At 40.5% G+C, this 20,637-nt stretch overlaps 1 long non-coding RNA gene across 1 annotated transcript in view; it reads left to right on the forward strand.

Annotated features, from left to right (window-relative positions):
* Positions 1 to 20,637, forward strand: part of LOC129037444 (uncharacterized) — a 108,404-nt gene that overhangs the window by 56,281 nt on the left and 31,486 nt on the right. The gene's annotated exons all lie outside the window — the stretch shown is intronic.

The following is a 20,637-nucleotide window of genomic DNA, read 5'->3' on the forward strand; positions in this document are numbered from 1 at the left end:
ACATTATTGGGCATGTACTATATGCTGGACACAGTGCAAAAACACATTCACAATTCATGTTATTTTCAAAACAAATGTGGGAGAGAAATATCAACATTTCACGGATGAGCAGAACTCTCAAAAAGTTTAGGCTATCTGCACAAAGACACACAGGTAGTATGTTTGTGTGCACTGAAGTGGAGGAGGAAGAGGAAAGAGAGGGAAGGGACCCAAAGTCATTGACCAAGTAATGGTCAGAACCAGGAACATTTGGGCGTCTGTCATTAAGATCATTTAACAGAGCCAAGATGTCAACATGGTTTGATTGCCATTGTGAACAACAATTGAGGCAGTGAATAGGAAATTAAAAACACCATTGTCTTTTACTATTCCTTTGAACCATTTATCCCTGTGCTGCTGCAGGGAGGTTGTCATTCCAACAAAAGCAGACACATTTGGAAGCTTCTAGATGCTCAGCTTTTATATTTAGTTACTCTGGTTGGCTCAGGGTTAAATGACAACTGCTTTATTTGCAACTTATTTATATTAAAGGTGAAATGTCAGGTTCACACAGGGTAAAATAAAGGACTCTCTATAAACATGCAAACAAATGCAAGTGTTCGCTGCCAAAAATATCCAAACAAACCAAACCAGAGAAGAGAAATACCGCCTCAGCCCAAACTGTAGAGCTCTTCCACATGACCTCTTCAGTAGATGAAAGGAAATCCTGAAATTCAAGACCAAACTCAATCAAATGCTAATTTAATGTTGTTCCCTAGTAGACACCAAGTCAAGGGAGATTTGCCACTTATCTGGCTAATTTGAGCTCTGGGACACCCAGGGTACAAACCGAGGCAAAATAAATCTAACAAGGGATTGGAATATTTTGATACTTTGCCAACCGTCTTCAGAGTCACTTGGACACTGTCATCTTTTTCACTCATGCTTGTTTGTTTACATGCATCTATAAAGCATAATTAAGAATCCTTTGATATAAAAGTAAATTTATTTATTTAAGTACTGACATCCACACATGCTCATAAATGAGCTTCAAATATAGAGGTGTTCTTAACCTGTGCAATGTTTTAGGAAAGAGGGTGGCAGTAGGACCTGCACACTCCTAGATCCTAGAGATGACAGATATGTGACTTTTAAAGAACACGTGGACCTGGCATTATTGATTGTCACTAAGGAGACCTGATCTTATATCAAGACAAGGAACTGGAGTTAAGCCCATAATGCGCTGTGCCAACTCAGTGGCCCTTGAAACTGGCGGAACGGGTTTGGTGCCTACTTTGATCTATGCACATGAAACTCAGAGCTCCCACTGAGAAGAGAGTTTATAGGATCATGGTTCTGGCATCTTTCCTGAGAAGGGAAGGGGAGGGAAACTGTCATCTTTTCTTTCGCCCATTCCACCCTATATAAAAGTAGACAGTAAGACTGCAAATTATATTGCTCTATAGTTGTTCCTTCTATGGTAAGAGGGACCTGGTCAGCCTCTTTATCCCCTTGGCAAATTATTCCCGGCTTTTGAATGGCCAGGCTTCTTGGAGGCTGATGGCTGCTGTTTCCTGCTTAGCACTCCTCTGGGAAGGGGAGTGGGGAAATAAAGACTGAGCTCAAAAAGAAAAAGAAATAAAGACTGAGCTCAAAAAGGAAAAGAAAAGAAAGAAACAGCCCCCCATCAGTATGGAAACAGCATGCATGAGATGCTTAGTGGACACAGAGGCCTGGTTCTAAACCAGGGTTCTAGGTTATATCACAGCCTGGTCAGTAATTTTGATGAGGTTTGATTTCCTCTATGACCAAGAGATAGTTGAAATCTTGTTCTTAATTCTAGGGGTAAGGAAAACCCTGCATTTCTTAAGCAAATGGCACAATATGTGAACAAAGCCCAATACTTATTCCAGTAAATCTTATATAGAATAAAGGTCAATTTGCTGACTTACTTAGAGGAAAGAAATCATTAGAAGACCATTTTTTTGTAATCTTGCAGAAGAGGAAGTCAGAATATTGTTCTCACATCTGTTTATGTGGAATGTCATTACCGATAAGAGTGACACAACAGGGACATCACACTCAGAGCCCCTGACTCCTGCTTAGTGATAAAGTGCACAGAGCCTGGAGCCAGCTGGCTGGGTTCAAATCTCATCTCTGTTCCTTTCTAATTATGCTAATGTCTCTGAATCAGTCGTCTTATCTTTAAAATGGGGATGTTAACATCCTCTGAAGGAGCTGCTAGTTTCTTACCCGGTAGCTATGCTATCTTCCTTCCTTTCTAATGATTTTGTCCAGTTCAGTGGTATTTCCAGTTAGAAACACTCATTTCCCAGACTCCAGTAGGGGGTCTGTTTGACCTGGTTCTGGCAAATGAACTATAAGCAGGTGTCATTGGATGGGGCTGTTCCCATGGAGATTGACTCAACTGGCACATGCTTTTGCTCTTCAGGGTCCCTCTACCTTGGATGTGATTCAGTACCCAATGGTGGAGCGGTCGCTGAGGAATGAAGACACATACAAAGGGTAAAGGAGCAGGTAGGATTGGGAAACATTGCTCCTTGAGCAGCTGCAGGCATAATGAACTGCCCATTCCTCTATTCCTTGTTATATGAGAAAAGCAAAAAAAAAAAAAAAAAAAAAAGTGCGTTATTAAGTTAAGCCACATACAGCCAAATGCCACCCTAACTGATATACTACCTAACAAGATCAGCGTGAAGAATTTATGAGAGTCAAAGTGTTTAGTACACAGCCTGGCACCAAGTATTTAGTAATAGGCATTTACTCTGACTTTTACCTATGGGAAAGAACTGTCAGCAGAGTAACAATGGGGGCTGTCCCTATCCAAAAAGATGTGATTTCCTGCTTATGGGGATTGGGGTGTGGGTAGCTCTCCTCTGCCTGACTGCTGTGAACCAGCTGGCACAGCCTGTTGGTTCTATTTTCTTGTAGCATTTTCCCTCCCATGGCCTCAGGGAGACCCAAGGAGCTCTGATCCTCAGATCTCTTCAGCGCCTCAGATCTCCTGTAGTTTATCTTCCCCCCTTGCTGCCTCCAGGAGTGGTGCCACATTCAATATCACGCCAAGACTCCTGAACCCAATATGATTTTGAATGTCATTAAAATTCTTTTCTGTTTTAACTGCACCTCATAGGGGACACTAATGAAACTCTTAAAAGAACCAGATGTGGTATCTGGCACCAGTTCATAGCCCAAGAATTGAGCTAAAAATGGAATGTACTGACGAATGTTTCCCCTAATAACTTCCACACTCAAAGAGTCAAGAAGTCTTCCTAGCATAGATAGATTCTTCTGACACTAGCAGTATTAAAATATGCAAGAGTTGTATCTCAAAGACACCACAAATGTAACATATGTGATAAACCTGATATGGCTTCCTTCTTCCCAGTTTCCCCACAGTTTCAAGATGCATAAGAAGCATTTACAATCTGAATTAAATTTGCCCTGCCATCCAGATACATTAATTTGGTTCACAATATTATTTTATCTCTTTAAAGATGTAGACCTATTTGTCTACATCTGAATTTGATCTCCTTTTAAACAGCTGTCTTGAGGTATAATTGACATACAATAAACTACTGGTTTAAGGTATATAATTTGGTAAATTGCAACGTGTGTGCGTGTGTGTGTGTGTGTGTGTATAGATAGATATATAGTCATAAAGCTGTCACTGCAATCAATATAATGAACATTTACCCATTACACCCAAGAGTTTTCTTGTGCCTTTGGTAATCCTTTCCTCTGCCCCTTCCCACTGCCCACCAACTCCCATCCGTGTATCTACTTTCTATCACTACTTTGCATTTTCTATAATTTTAATCAATAAAATAATATAGTATGTACTCATTTTGTCTGGTTTCTTTCAATCAACAAATTATTTTGAAATTCATTTATGTTTACCTCTATCAATAGTCATTTCTTCTTATTGCTGTGTAGTATTCCACTGTGTGAATATGCTATAGTTTGTTTATCCATTCTATGGTTGAAGGATATTTGAGTTGTTTTTACCTTTTTCCTATGACAGATAAAGCTGCTATGAGCATTTATGTACAAGTTGTTGTATGGACCTATGCTTATACTTCTCTTTGGTAAATATCTAGGGGTGGAATTGTTGAATTATCTGGTAGGTGCATGTTTATCTCTTTAAGAAACTGCCAGATTGTTTTCCAAAGTGGTACCATTTTTCATTCTTAGGAGCAGTGTATGGGAGTTCCCATCTCTTCAGTTCATTTTCTAGTCTGTTCCATTGACCTATTTGTCTACCTTTACACCAATATTACTTGATTACTGTGGCTTTATAATACATCTGGAAATCAGTTAGTTCTTCAACTTAGTTCTTTTTCAAAGTTAGTCTGACTGTGAATTTAATTTGCTCTTGTTTTTCTGTTTTTTTCAAAGTGAAAGCTGAGATTATGGATTTGAGACTTTTCTTCTTTTCCAATACAGGTTCTTTTGTGTTATAAAAATTCCTCTAAGTACTGCTTTAGCAATATGTCTCACATTTGATACACTCTTTGTATATTCTTATTTACTTCAAAATACTTCCCAATACTTTTGATTTCTTTTTTGACCTATGTGTCATATAAATGTGTGTTATATCATATCCAAAAATTTGGGGGAATTTTCAACAGATGTTCTGTTATTAATATTTAATTTTAATTTGATTCATTATGGTCATAGACTGTACAATTTATTGAGACTTGTTTGATGACCCAGAATGTAGTTTAACTTAGGTAAATATTCTGTGTGAACTTGAAAAAAATATGTATTCTTCTGTTGTTAGGCAGAATGTATATAAATGTCATTTAGGTCAGGTTGGTTAATAGTGTTAAGTCTTCTTAAAGTCTTCTGTCTACTTGTTCTATTAATTATTGAGAGAGAGATGCTGAAATCTCTAGCTATTTATGCGATTGTCTATTTCTTCTTGTACTTCTGCAATTTTTGCTTCATGTGGTTTGAAGCTCACTTATTAGGTGCATAGAAGTTTATGATGGTTATATCTTCCTGGTGAATTGACCCCTTCATCATTATGAAATAAACCTCTTTGTCCCAGGTATTATTCTTTGCTCCAAATCTACATTGTCTGATATTAATATAGCCAGTCCAGCTTTCTTTTTATTAGTATTAGCATGGTATGTTTTTCCATTCTTTTACTTTTAATCAATTTGGGTCTTTCTAGTTAGACTGGGTTTCTTGTAGGCAACATATTATTGAATCTTACTTTTTTATACAGTCTGACAATTTCTGCCTCTTAATTGAGATGTTCATACTATTTATATTTTATTTCGTTACTAATGTGGTTAAGTTTAAATCATTCATCTTACTATTAGTTTTCTATTTGTCCCATTTTTTGTTTGCTCCCCCTGCACCCCCTTGTTCTGCCTTCTTTTAGATTATTTTTTATAAGCATTTATTGCCTTCATTGGCCAATTAGCAAAACTCTTTGCTTTGTTATTTTAATGGTCACTTTAGGGTTAATAATCTGCATCTTTGACTTATCCAATCCACATTAAAGATATAATGCCCCTTCAGGAATAGTATAGTAATCTTATATTAGTCCAATTCTCCTCTTCCATCCTTCGTGCTATTATTGTCATACATTTTACTTTTGCATGTTACAAACTTTATACTACACTGTTAGGTTATGTTGTTGTTGTTGTTTAAACCATCAATTATCTTTCAAAATGATTTAACCACTAAAAATAACTTACATATTTGTCTATGTAGTAACCATTTGCAGTTTTCTTCATCTCCTTATGTTAATGCATATTCCCAGCTGGTATTATTTTTCTTCTACCTGAAGGGCTTTTATTGATGCTTCTTGGGTCAAATTTTGATCTGCTGTTGAGGCATTCTTCAACTTTTCCATGACTGAAAAAAATCTTCATTTCACCTTCATTTCAGAAAAATAATTTTGCTATTGACATTTTTTATCTGTCAGAACTTTGAGGTGTTGTTCCACTGTCTTCTTGCTTGCATTTTTTTCTAACAAGAAATATGCTGACATTCTTACATTTGTTAATGTGTCTTTTTTCACTGTCTGCTTTTAAGATTTTCTTTTTGTCATTGGTTTAGAGTAAATTGATTATGATGTGTCTTAATGTGGTTTTCATTATTATTATTATGCTTGGAGTTCATTGATTTTCTTAGATCTGTGGGTTTACAGTTTTCCTGAAATTTGGAAACTTTCTGGCCATTTCTTCAGTATTTTTATTAGTTATTTATTGCTGTGTAACAAATTCTTCCAAAATTTAGCAACTGAAAACAATACACATTTATTATGTCTCATTTTTTTTTTTTTTTTTTTTTGACAGAGTCTCTTGCTTTGTTGCCCAGGCTGGAGTATAGTGGCACAATCTCAGCTCACAGCAACCTCTGCCTTCTGGGTTCAAGCAATTCTACTGCCTCAGCCTCCTAAGTAGCTGGGATTACAGGTGCACACCACCATGCCTGGCTAATTTTTGTATTTTTAGCAGAGATGGGGCTTCGCCATGTTGGCCCGTCTGGTCTTGAACTCCTGACTTCAGGTAATCCACCCACCTTGGCCTCCCAAAGTGCTGGGATCACAGGGATGAGCCACTGCAGTTGGCCTATTATTTCACGCTTTCTGTGGGTCAGAAATCTGAATATAACTTTGCTGGGTGCCTCTGGCTTTGGGTCTCTCATGAGGCTACAACCTAGGTGTTGGCCAGAGATGTAGTATCTCAAGGTTTGACTGGGGCAAGATCCATTTACAAACTCACTTTTGTAGCTTCTGGCAGACCTCAGAAGATCAATTTCAAAGCTCACCCACATGCTTGTTGGCAGCTTCAGTTCTTCACCACGGGGACCCCTCCATGCAACTGCCTCACAACATGGCATCTAGCTTCCCCCAAAAAAATGGATTCAAAGAAAATGAGAGAGAAAGCCCCCAGATGGAAACCAGAGTCTTTTTGTAATATATTGTGTAATACAAGTTATATTACATCACCTTTGCCGTATTTTCTTCATTAGAATTGAGTCAATAAATTCAGCCCGCACTCGAGAGGCAGGAACTAAAGACTAATATGAATACTAGGAGGCAAAGATCACTGGGAGGTAATCTTAGAGTCTGCCTACTACTTTGGGAACCCCTTCTTTGCAAACTGCAATTACACACATATTAGGCCACTTGAAATTTTCACAGCTCACAGATCATAAGTTCCCCTTTTTTTAAAAAAATTGCTTTTCTCTTTGTACTTCATTTTGGGTAATTTCTCTTGCTACGTCTTCAAGTTCATAATTCTTTTCTTCTAAAATATCTAAGTTAAATATCTTTTAATCCAATCCAGTGCATTTTTTATTAATCTCAGACATTGGACTTTTCATCTCTAAAGTTCAAGTTGGGTCTCAGTTATAGCTTCCATCTTGCTATTTAAATTTTTGAACCTATGAAATAAAGTTATAATAACTGTTTTAATGTCCTTTGCTGTTGATTCTTCTGCCTGAAAAATCCTGAGTCATTTGACTGATTTTTCTGCTCATATTTTTCTGCTTCTTAGTACTTTTTTATTGGATGACAGACATTGTGAATTTTACTTTGTTGGATGCTGGTTATTTTTGTATTCCTATAAAGATAATTTTTAGGACATTTTCTGGGACTAAATTAAGTTATTTGGAAAGAGTTTGATCCTTTTGAATATGCTTTTAAGATTTGTTAGGTTAAATGTCCAACAACGATAGACTGGATTAAGAAAATGTGGCACATATACACCATGGAATACTATGCAGCCATAAAAAATGATGAGTTCATATCCTTTGTAGGGACATGGATGAAACTGGAAACCATCATTCTCAGCAAACTATCGCAAGGACAAAAAACCAAACACCGCATGTTCTCAGTCATAGGTGGGAATTGAACAATGAGAATACATGGACACAGGAAGGGGAACATCACACACCAGAGACTGTTGTGGGGTGGCGGGGGGGATAGCATTAGGAGATATACCTAATGTAAATGACGAGTTAATGGGTGCAACACACCAACATGGCACATGTATACATATGTAACAAACCTGCACGTTGTGCACATGTACCCTAAAACTTAAAGTACAATAATAATAAAATTAAAAAAAAAAGATTTGTTAAGTTAGAAGTCAACAGTATTCAAGGTTCAATAATTAGGACTAATTATTTCCTAGTTCTGAGGGAAGACCTATCTGTATATTCTACCCAATTCCCTATGAATCATGAGGATTTTCAGTCTATATTGTGAGAATAGGCATTATTTCTGGCCTTGTGTGAATGCTGAACACTATCACCTCTTATCTTTTTGGGTGGTTCTTTCCCTGGCCTCCAGCAGTTTCTCACATGTCTGCACTTATCAGCTGAATATTTACTCAAAGGGGTATTCTTTCTGGAGATTTTTTTCATTGGTTATCTCTCCTCTCTAGTAGTCTAACCACCTTTGCCTTCCTCATATCTCAGCTCTATCTCCTCAGCTCAGGGGTTCCTCTGGGTTTCCCTTTTTTGCATTTGTAATTTGTAATTTGTCTCAAAGCAGGTGAGCTGGGACAATTATAGGGCTCACCTTGTTTCTTTCCTGTCTTGCAAAGATCATTATTTTTTGCCACTTGATGTTCAGCGTCTTGAGCACCATTTCTTAGGTTTTGGGTTGTTTCAAGAGTGAAAATAATCCTGGTCGTTGTTACTCCATGTTGGCTGGAAGCAGAAGTCTGATCTCCAGAAAAATATTTTGAATGGACAACAGCAACATTGCTGAAATAGCATGTCAAATGTTTACTCTTTCCTTTCTTTATAGTGAATAGGGATAAAGGAGGAACCCTGGTGTGTATGGACACAGATTAGGGAAGGACGAGACTAATTATGGTTTTTTTTTCCAAGCTCAAAACATGATTTTCACAGCCTCACCCAGATATGATTTCCCAAAAAATCCTCCTTCATGTTGTCATTGGATTTCTGTCATAAGTTAGCCGCCCATGGCTTTGAGGTCTCACAGATGCTCAAATCTTTTCCTTAGAACCTATAGCTGAGTTGAGGCCAGACTCTGGCTACAAGTGTCTCAGATGATAATCTTTTTTGGCTCATGTGCATGAGGTTAAATGAAGAGGCTGATTCATTTCTAGTAGTTAAATCAAACCATTTGGTACTGTTCACTAGTGGCCATTAATGTGTCAGTGGCGCCTCTGTATAAATCCTATCTTCTAGCTGTAAAAAGAATACTGATTAGTGACTGTAGCAGAATCCAATTAGCTTTCCCTCTTCTTATCTAATTTTTAATGTAATCATATTAATGTGAATTTTAATAGTGATTTATGGTAATAGCATTTCTTTACCTTCTCATGAAACTAGGTAACTTCTTTTTGAACTCAAAGTGCAGCAAGAGCTGCCTTGCCCGTAATTCTCATTTTTTCCATTTCCTGTTATAACATTTTTAATCCTGTACTTTTAATCATATTTAACTGCGCCCCATTCTTGGGCTGACTTAGTGTACTCTTAATGTCAGACTTCACAAAGCACATGTTTCCTGGAAAGGCTGTCCTTCATTAGTTAGGAAGGAGAGAAAATGTTCATGTCAGCGCTCTGTGAACCATCATCTCCTATGGACAGAGCGAGAGTGTTCACACCAAGTTATGTAACCAAGAAGGTTCCTCAAATGTTTCAGGCAGGGCAGGGGAATAGTATCAGCTTAAAAACAGCTTGGACATTTCTGAAGCAAGGAAAGAGCTTTGATAAGCACATTTGATTAAATATTTTTTTCTGCCCTGGAATTTGTTATGAACACTGACATTTGTCTTAGTAATACACTGCTTTTACAGTCCATACAGATAAGAACTCAAAAATTACCAGAAAAATAATGCCACAGTGTGGGAAATGTCACTCTCCCAATCAGAAAGGGCCAATGTGCATTCTCAGGCCTTGGCTGGAGGAGAGAAGAAGATGCAGGGAGAGGCAGATATAACAGTCTAGAAGCAAGAGGAGGCATCCTGGAATTTCAAGAATTTAAGGCAGTCAATATTGCTGTGGTTAAGAGCCTAAGTTCTGGATCCTGACTGCCTAGGTTCAAACCTCAATTCTGCTCTTTCTAGCTGTATGAACTTGGGCAAATTACTCAACCTCTCTGTGCCCTGATTTTTGCTCTCATAAAGTGGAGGAAAAATAGTATCTAGTTCATAGGATTGTTGTCCTGTAACAACTAAATTAAAATGAGCTAATACATGGGAATGCTTAGACCAATGCCTGACGTATACGGACATTAGCTGCTGTTATTCCTGAGAGATTTAATCAGGGTTAGATCTGTGCTGTCCAGTATAGTACCACTGGGCACATGTAGCTATAAAGTATGTTTCAAGTATGGCTAATGTGACTGAATGATTGAATTTTTAGTTTTATTTTAATTAAAAATAATACTTCATTCAGTTATTGCTATAATTTTAAATATGTTTGGAACAGTTTAGAAATTTGGATTTATTTTTTTCAGTTGTAAATTTTATGAAATCTACAGATTCAGTATTTCTAATAAAAATCTAGCATCCAGATTTTGATAATGAAGTACAAGAAAAAAAGGCTGTAAAATATCTCATAAATTTTTTAAAAATATTGATTGCATCTTGAAATGATAATATTTTGAATACGTTTGGCTAAATAAAATATGTTAAAATTAATTTACCCTGCTTGTTTTTACTTTTTAAATATGGATACTAGAAAATTTAAGACTAGATATGAGGCTCAAATTGTATTGAACAGTGCTGGGCTAGATTATGAGTGACTTTATTTACTATGCTAAAATGTTTGATCTTTTTCCTAAGAGCCATGGGAAGATACAGTGGAAGAAACAAGACCCAATTTACATATTTTTAATTTATATATCAGAAAATTTATGCTGGCAGCTGTGTGGGAAATGAATTTGAGGGGAAAAAGACCAGAGTTAGTGAGATCAAATTAGTTGCAAAAATGTAGGCAAGAGAAAATAGTAGTCTGAATGTGAATGGCCGCGTGCATGGAGGAAGCAGACATATTGAAGAGGTAGATTTCCTCAGCAAGACAGGATAAAGTGAGTTCACATTGATTCCCAGGCATGTAGCTTGAGGAACTGAGTAGATTTTCTGAAAAGGTGCCTAGAGGATAAGGGATAGAATGAAATGTAAGTATTAAACTAAGTCCCTTTAACAAAACCACCCCGATTCCTTTAGCTCAGTTAATCAGATTGCAGAGGCTCCCACACTTGGGAGCCTCTTGGCTGGTCTACTTTTTTTTTTTGAGACGGAGTCTCCCTCTGATCGCGGTTGCAGTGGCACGATCTCAGCTCACTGCAACCTCCGCTTCCTGAGTTCAAGCAATTCTCCTGCCTCAGCCTCGCAAGTAGCTGGAATCACAGGCACCCGCCATCACGTCCAGCTAATTTTTGTATTTTTAGTGGAGACTGGGTTTCACCATGTTGGCCAGGCTGGTCTCAAACTCCTGACCTCAAGTGATCTGCCCGCCTCGGCCTCCCAAAGTGCTGGGATTACAGGTGTGAGCCACCGCGCCTGGCAGCTGGTCTATTCTTGTCCAGACCTGCTCCTCAATTAAGAAGCACTAAATGAAGTCTAGAAATTCTCTCTCTCCATCTTTACTTTTAAAAACAACAACAAACAAACCAGACATATTCCAATATTGTTACTACCATCTGGTAAACATAGTTAACAGTCTTCCTTACTTTGTACTCAAAAGGCTTCTAGAATTCAAAAGGATTATTTTTGAAATGAGGATGACAGAGAAGTTCCTTTGGAGAAGTTCTTTATTAAGAAAGCAATGCAGCCGTGTGGAAAGAACACAGGCTTAAAATCCAGACACATCTAACCCTGGATCCTGGTTCTACCACTTTCTGATTCTAAGTCCTAGTACGTGAAAGACTCATAGTCAATATTTGCTAAACACAGGAAGTTTACTTAACTCCTCTGAGCCTCAGTTTCCTGATCTGCGTAAATGAGGTGATTATTTCCGCTGTGAAAAGTTGTTACGTGGATGAGATAATCCTGTACATAAAGTGCCTGGCACTTAATTAATACTCATTAAATGATAGCATTGATGATTACACTTTAGAATAAAATAAAAACAGAGGGCAAAACTATTTGTGGCACTTAGTCCATCTTGTATTGCTACCAAGGAATACCTGAGCCTGAGTAATTTATGAAGAAAAAAGAGTTATTTGGCCCACGATTCTGATGGTTGGAAAGTTCAAGATTAGGCATCTGCATTGGTGACGACCTCAGGCTGCTTCCACTAATGGCGGAAGGTGAAGAGGAGCTAGTGTGTGTAGAGATCCCATGGCCAGAGAGGGAGCAAGGGGGAAAGGGGAAAGGCCAGGCTCTTTTTAACAACCAGATCTATGAATACTAATACAGCGAGAGCTCACTCATCCCAGAGGGAGGGTGTGGTGTTATACACACACACACACACACACACACACACACATATATATATACACACATTGATTTTCATCCATGGTTCACGGCTCATAACTCCCATAGTCCTTGTTACAGTCTTTTGTTATAATGTTGGCTGTGTTAAGTCTGTGGAAACAGAATCTTCTCTCTCTTGTCCTCCTTTCACCTGCCCCAAGACAGGACTCTAATATTCCCTGATTGTGGGACTTAAGACCCTCCTCTGAGACGGTCCCACCCCAAATCTTGGGGGAAGAATTGCTGACATCATGAAGTTCCTATAAAAATCCAAGAGGGCTGGGTTTGGGGAGCTTCTGGATAGCTGAACACATGGAACCTCCATTCCCTTGGAGGGTAGCACAGCCGTGGAGGGGATGGGAGCTTATGCCCCTCCCCACTTACCTTGGCCTACCTAGCTCTTCATCTGTATTCTTTGCAATATCCTTTATAATAAACAACTAATTATTTTTCCCTGAGTTCTGTGAGCTGCTCCAGCAAACTAATTGAGCCCAAAGAGGGGGTTATGGGAACCCCAACTTGAAGCTGGTTGATCAGCAGTTCTGGAGGCTGGACTTGTGACTGGTGTCAGGGGGCAGGGAGCAGTCCTGGGGAGTGACCCCTCAACCTCTGGGATCTGACACTATCTCCAGGTAGATCATGTTGGAATTGCACTGGGGGACACCCAGGTGTGTCTGCTGCTTTGTACTGGGGAGAAACTCCCACATCTTTGTTCACAGAAGTCTTCTTCTGTGTTGTTGATTGTTGTGGTAATGTGAGAGCAGAGGGAAAATGTGGCTTCAGAGAGTTTTTCCTGAGACAACTGGTGTCAGAAGTGGGATTTGCCACTCATTCTGACTAACAGAAACATGTGGTTTGGGAAGAGAAAGGATAAAAGGGCAGGGGATGAAGAATTTTTGAGTCCTGGGTGGCTACGTGGTCACCTATGGTATGAAGCCAAAGCTGTGGGATCAGTTACTAAAGGTAAACATTACCAGTGGAATTTAAAGATGGATCTAACTCCCATGGGGTTGGTTCACTGGACGCATAAGGAAATGCAGACTCATCTGAAAAAATAAATAGTTCCTTGGTTATTGTTACCTATATTAGCCAAAATAAAAGTGAAAGAGAGTGCTAGGTCAGGCTTTGAGGCTGGATCAAGCTCAGATGTGGGTCTGTCTGAGCTCAGCCCACTAGTCTCAAAGTCATCAACAAAGGAGAAAATTTTATGCAGGGACAATACAAAGTACCACTGAGACCCGTGGTTACCAAAAAGGTAGTCAATGTAGAGGAAGGACAAAACCAGGTAACTATTGAAACCAAAGAGAATAAGTGAAGGAATTGCTTCATTTTGTAGATCAGTATCATCAGCTTCCAGAGAACCCTTTACTAAAATAGATTCTGAAAGTGACTAGTTTAGGCACAGTATCTTTGGTTTTAAATGCTGCAGAGTAGAACAGCATGCTCAGGTTGATGGAAGACACACAGCTTACTACTGAACAATCACAGATGGGTGTATATGATCCAGACACACAGGAGGTTATTCATGAGGTAATAGCCAGCTTGGTGGACCTGATAAAAGCTACTGTGAGATTGCTTTACCCTGAGAAGGGAGACTGTCCAACTCCACCTATAAATGCCAAGTGGAGCACCCCAGATGAAGCAGCTGAAATGTTTCATATGCAAGCCATGTGGGACTGGTTTTATGATGCCAGGAGTATTCATCTGATGAATATTTCCATAACCCAGGTCATGGTAAATGCCGTGGTTAAGGGGACCCCTTCTACATTGGCACCCCATGTGATATTACTCCTTCAAAATCAAACAGCGTTTTGAGAAGCTGTACCAAATTTGCTGTCTCAGCTTTCCCTTATGGGTCATACAGATGCTAATAAAAATATTAGGTTAATTTATGTTTTTATTAATTAACCTAATGAGACCAGGGAAAGACAAAAAGCAGAAGAAGAATCAAAGGGCTCATCCCAAGAAGGTGGAAATTCTTTTTTTTTCTTTTTTTTTTTTTTTTGAGACGGAGTCACTCTGTTCCCCAGGCTGGAGTGCAGTGGTGCGATGTTGGCTCACTGCAAGCTCCACCTCCCAGGTTCACATCATTCTCCCGCCTCAGCAGCTCCAGTAGCTGGAATTACAGGCACCCACCACCACGCCCGGCTAATTTTGTTTTTGTATTTTTAGCAGAAACGGGGTTTCACCGTTATTACCCAGGATGGTCTCAATCTCCTGACCTCATGATCCGCCTGCCTCAGCCTCCCAAAGTGCTGGGATTACAGGCGTGAGCCAAGAAGGTGGAAATTCTTAAAAGGTTATTTAAAAATGAGGTGAATAAAAAAACATTGTTGGGGTGAAAATAAGAAGAAAAAGAAAGGAGAGTCATAGGACTTGTCCAAACAGGAAGGAAATCTTTAGATGGTTATTAAAAAACAGAATGAATAAAATGGAAATCGATGAAGTTAAAACAAAGGAAATTGATGGGGTCAATACAACAGTATCAAAGGTTGGGTGGACCAAAGGGAGCCTCTGCTAATCCCCCAATATTAAAGGGCTTCAACCCAGTTTGCTCTATTTCCCCCAGTTTAGAGAAATTGTAAAAGCCAGAAGGCAGAGATTCTAATGAGAAATCTAAACAGACTTTGAGAAATTGTCTGGTACAATAGACAGGCAGGTTAATCAAAGTAAAGATTGAAGAAAGATCAAGGTCCTTTGGCTCAGCCCTTGGCTGGAGACCCAAAGCCTTTCGCACAAAAGAGGATAAAATGGTCTGGGAGTGGAGAAGAGAAGTTTGTAAAACTAGAACATAAAAATGTAAGGACTGATAGGATTATGAAAGTTGATATTTATTTGAACACACTTCATGTGGAGTTGTTGCATCTCTTTTACCTAATTGTATCCTGGGAAATGACATTGTGTCTGATTGGGAAATATTTCCCCTACCTGGTACTGTAAAACAGAAGGCACGTAAATCTGCCCTTCAAGAAATATTACTTTTACACACTAAATCGGAACCAGTAAGCTTGCCCAAGCCCACGCAGTGCAGAGGAGAAGCTAGAGCACCTGATAAAGATAAATTCTCCATTTGACAGCACTCTGTGGCGCATTTCCTGGGGCTTATAGCAAAATCCTGTGAGCATTTCCTGCAATGACTACAGAGACTTTGGACTAAAGAATTTCCAGTTGAGGGGCATTTACTACCTCGCTAAGGGAAGTTAACTGAAGCTACTCCTCTGACTGAAGGACATAAAATGATGTTGACACCTGAAATACTAATGCTATCTCGGATGACGTCAGGGAAATACTCTAATGAGGATAGTAATGCCCAGAAGAATTCCATAACAAAATGGAAATGGTTTATTCAGGATTATGCTATCTGGGAAATGCAAGGAGATACTCACAAGCAGGTAGCCTCTTTACCCCCAGTACTGACTCTGGAACTGTGTGAGGTGCTGCTGGATTCTATCGACACTTGGACAGTACACTATGAACAGTTCTTGATTGACCAAAAAGGAGCTGCTTGGTTTATAGATGGCAGTTTCAAAGTGAATGGACAACATCCGGTTTGGAAGTCAGCTACTTTTTTTTCTTTTTTTGAGACAGAGTCTTGCTGTCGCCCAGGCTGGAGTGCAGTGGCGCGATCTCGGCTCACTGCAGGCTCCGCCCCCCGGGGTTCACGCCATTCTCCTGCCTCAGCCTCCCAAGTAGCTGGGACTACAGGCACCCGCCACTTCGCCCGGCTAATTTTTTGTATTTTTAGTAGAGACGGGGTTTCACCGTGTTAGCCAGGATGGTCCCGATCTCCTGACCTCAGGTGATTCGCCAGCCTCGGCCACCCAAAGTGCTGGGATTACAGGCGTGAGCCACCGCGCCCGGCCTGGAAGTCAGCTACTTTAATCAAAGAAGATAAAAATGGATCAGCTTGGTGGGCTGAATTGCTTGCTGTTTTTCTAACAATGATGGAAGAATTGAACAGTGGTGGAAGCCCATGTGTTTGGGTTTTTACTGACTCATGGGTAGTGACAAATGGCCTGGCCACATGGTCAGGCAGAAGGGCAATGGAAACCCGGCCTATTAAAGAAATGCCCACATGTGGTATGGCCCTATGGAAATTTGAGGGGTGTGTTAAAGTAGAACAAATGCCCATCAGAAGAATTCCCTTCCAGGTGTGGAAGGTGACTGGAATCAACAAGTAGGTATCCCTGTGTGCTCCCTGGAGGTGGCCACCTGGGTCCATGAAATGAGGGGACATAGGTCACTGCAGCGGTGCAGAGATGGACTGAATTGAGGCATGTTACCTTTGCACCCTTTCTGGAACATAATGCCAGTAAGAATTACTCTGTTTGTTACCAAGAGAGACAGAAATTGTGGATAGCTATGAGACAGGTTTCCTGATGGAAAGGCCCTCGCTGATAAGCCTTCACGAGTGTGTGCTCACCCCCAACATGAGCCGGGCTAGCATCCCCACTAGATTTTTTCTGTTTTTCTGATTGATGTGGGGAAGAGCAGATAGGGAGGATGGATGCTGGTATGGCTATGCCATCTTGCCAAGGGAGGAGTACCCTGGTATAACAACTATATATATATATATCTCCCTGTCTCTGCTAAAACAACTATATAGATAGATAGATAGATAGATAGATAGTTGTTATATCAGGGTAATAGTAATGTAACTATAACTATAAAACTATATATATTTTTTCTTCCCAAAATCACCTCAAAAAATTTTTCTTTTTCTTCCCTATCTGACGCAGTGGTCTTAGGACCAAGGCTACAACTCAGAATTCCTGAGGGCCTGATGGAGGTGGGCTGTACCTTCCTCCCATCTAGCAACATTGGGGTTAAGAGCGAAGCAGCCATATTGCCTGGTGGCAAAAATAGCTCACTAGCTCTGTACTTTTGTAACCTTACACTATCTGAGTGGGAGTGGACTGAGGAGGAGGTACTTGCTAGACCTGTATTGCTGCCTGCAATCTAGGCCAGCACAGTGGCGATTCTAATGTCCCTTCACAAGGTGAAAAGGTTTGGGTATTCCTGGAGAGAAGGAGAAATGTTGCTGAGTGTAAAGAAATGAATAAATGGGTTATTAATTGAGGGAAATTCAATATTACATTAACAACTCAAAAGAGTCCCAGAACAAGAGATGACATTGTCTCTTAGCTCAATTATTCCGGATGCCTGAAAGGGTGTATATGTTTTACCAAGATCACTCCTGCTTTTGGAACCTGACAAGATTGAAAGGAAATCTTCAAACCTGTGTGGCCTCACTCTGAGAGACATTCACATAATATGATGGACTGGACTAATTATTTATGATTATGTATATTCTTTTGATGTAAGGGGGTCCATGGTCAAAAATCAGAGTGTAGGCCGGGCCTGGTGGTTCAAGCCTGTAATCCCAGAACTTTGGGAAGCCGAGGTGGGTGGATCGCCTGGGGTCAGGAGTTCCAGATCAGCCTGGCCAACATGGTGAAACCCTGTCTCTACTAAAAACACAAAAAATTAGCTGGGCATGGTGGTGCATGTCTGTAATTCCAGCTACTTTGGGAGGCTGAGGCAGGAGAATTGCTTGAACCTGGGAGGGGGAGGCTGTAGTGAGCCAAGATCGTGCCACTGCACTCCCACCTGGGCGACAGAGCCAGACTCCATCTCTAAACAAACAAACAAAAACCAAGGGTGTGGCCTGTGGTGTTTTTATACATATATATTTATATATGTATATATAATATATACTGGCTTTCATCCATGGTCCCTGGCTCATAACTCACATAGGCTTTTTACAATCTTTTGTTAAAATGTTGGGTGTGTTCAGAAGCAGCATCTATCTCTTACCCTCTTTTCACTGCCCCAGGACAGGACTCTAATCTTCCTCACCTTTCTGACTGTGGGACTTAAGACCCTCCCCTGAGATAGTCCCACCTTACACCTGCAGGGAAGAAATGGTGATGTCATGAAGCTTCCCTAAAAACCCAAGACCACTGGGTTCAGAGAGCTTTCGGACAGCTGAACGCTTGAAGGTTCCTGGAGGCTGGCATACCTCTGGAGGGCATGGGAGCCCGTGCCTCTTCCCACATACCTTGCCCTACCCAGCTCTTCGTCTGTATCCTGTGCAATATCTTTCACAATAAACCACTAATTGTGTTTCCCTGAGTGCTGTGAGCTGCTCCAGCAAATTAATTGAACCCAAAATGGAAATTGCAACTTGAAGCCAGTCAGTCAGAAGTTGTGGAGGCCTGGTCTTGTGACTGGTGTGTGGTGGAGGGGGCAGCAGTCCTGGGGACTGAGCTCTCAACCTATGGGATCTGACGCAATCTCCAGGTAGATCGTGTTGGAATTGACACCCAACTGGTGTTCACTGCTTTGTGGTGGGGAGAAACTCCCACACCTTTGGTCACAGAAGTCTTCAGTGTGCTGATTGTTGTGCTGGTGTGAGAGTGTTAGGGGTGGTGAATATCTGGGTTATTGACGGGAAATACGTACAGGTTATTGATGGGAAATACGTACAGGTCTGCAGCAACCTCAATTCTTGCCTTCTCAGAAGAAAGAGTTAAACTGAGGGGCATAAGGCAGAGAAAGAGACTGAGGCAAGTTTCAGAGCAGGAGAGGAAGTTTATTAAAAAGCTTTAGAGCAGGAAAGAAAGGAAAGTACACTTGGAAGAGACTCAAGTGGGTGCTGTGGAGGTCAAATGGGACATTTGACCTTTTGACTTGGGGTTTTATAGGTTGGCATACTCCCGGGGTCTTGTGTCCTTTCTCCCATGATTATTCCCTTAGGGTGGGCCACCCGCATGCACAGTGACCTGCTAATACTTGAGAGGTGAGCATGCTAAGTGTGTTTACTGGAGTTGTTAAAATTCTTGCCTGTGGCATGCTTCTCTTTTCCAGTGGAATGCTCCCAAAAGATCATACTCCACCATTTTGTCTCTTAATGCGCATGCCTGAGCCTACTCACCCAATTCCTGAGCTGCTGGTTACCAATTTCAAATGTTTTCATCTATTGTGAAATTGCCTCTCCCTTGCACCTCTAACCAATTATCATTTTTAGAGAGGCAGTGTGACAACTGCCGGACCATCACCTGATGGTCATCTGACATTCCTGGTGGGTCAGGAGGAGCCCTCTTCTGCCTGCTCATACCTGGCTAGCTAGCTACTGTAACATGATCAGAGGAAAAATGCAGTTTCGGAGAGTTTTTCCTGAAACAAATGGTATTAATCTGTTCTTGGGAAATCTGCCCCAATGACCCAAACACCTCCCATTGAGAATCACCTGCCACATTGGGGATCCAATTTCAACATGAGGTTTGGAGGGGACAAATACTCATACTACAGCAGGCATGTTTCAATGACTGCCCATGACCCATTTTGCCTTCAGACTAACATTCTGTGCATTTCCCAGTCAGTAGGGGCATGGCTGACATAGATCTAAATCTTGAGGTGATCCTAAACCCAGAACTTTTGTTATGAGCATCGGCTTTCACCTTCACTCCACCAAGTCTCAGGCAGGGCTGGGTTACCAATAACAACATCGTCTTTGTTCACTGTCTTCTTTTCTCTGTCCTCTTCCCTCTCCTTCATCCCTCCTGGGGAAGAAATCTTAGAAACACAAAATGCTAAAAAGAGAGAACAGGTGGGACCTCAGCCAGAACAAACGTCCTGGATTGCCCACACACTGATTAACTAATGTTGGCTCTTCTGGAGGTGGCAGCTGAATCTATTGCATATTAGCTGAAATGATCACCCTTAGACTGGCCCTCATTTGCACTCTGAGTTTATAGCAGCACTTTCCAAGTTTGGCTTTTTATCACAGCTTAAACAAATATTTCATGTGTAAAGTACAGAAAAGTGGGCCAATTGCTCTTCTCTGCCTTCTAAGAACAATGAAACTCCTCTCAAACATTTTGCAAGAAACTGACATAATCTCCCCAACTGTGCTGGAAACAGAACACTGAAGAGTCATTTAAGAGTATGAGGCAGCCTGTGTGGTGGCACTGATGAAATGGCCAAGGAACAAAACGCTTGCCCAGACGAGGACTCTTGATGATAATGTTCCCAGAGAAACAAGGTTCTGAACCGAACCTTTCATCCATTAAACCAGTGTTTGCAAAGTGGCTCCACTGTATCTCACCATGTCTGATCCTACTGGAACATATGATCCTTCTCCTAAGAGCCTTATCCTTTACCAAGAAAGACAAACACACCCTTGAAACAAATAGAAATCAACTAAGTACTT

Source organism: Pongo pygmaeus, chromosome 4 (genome assembly GCF_028885625.2).
Source record: "Pongo pygmaeus isolate AG05252 chromosome 4, NHGRI_mPonPyg2-v2.0_pri, whole genome shotgun sequence".
Classification (NCBI taxonomy): Eukaryota; Metazoa; Chordata; class Mammalia; order Primates; family Hominidae; genus Pongo; species Pongo pygmaeus.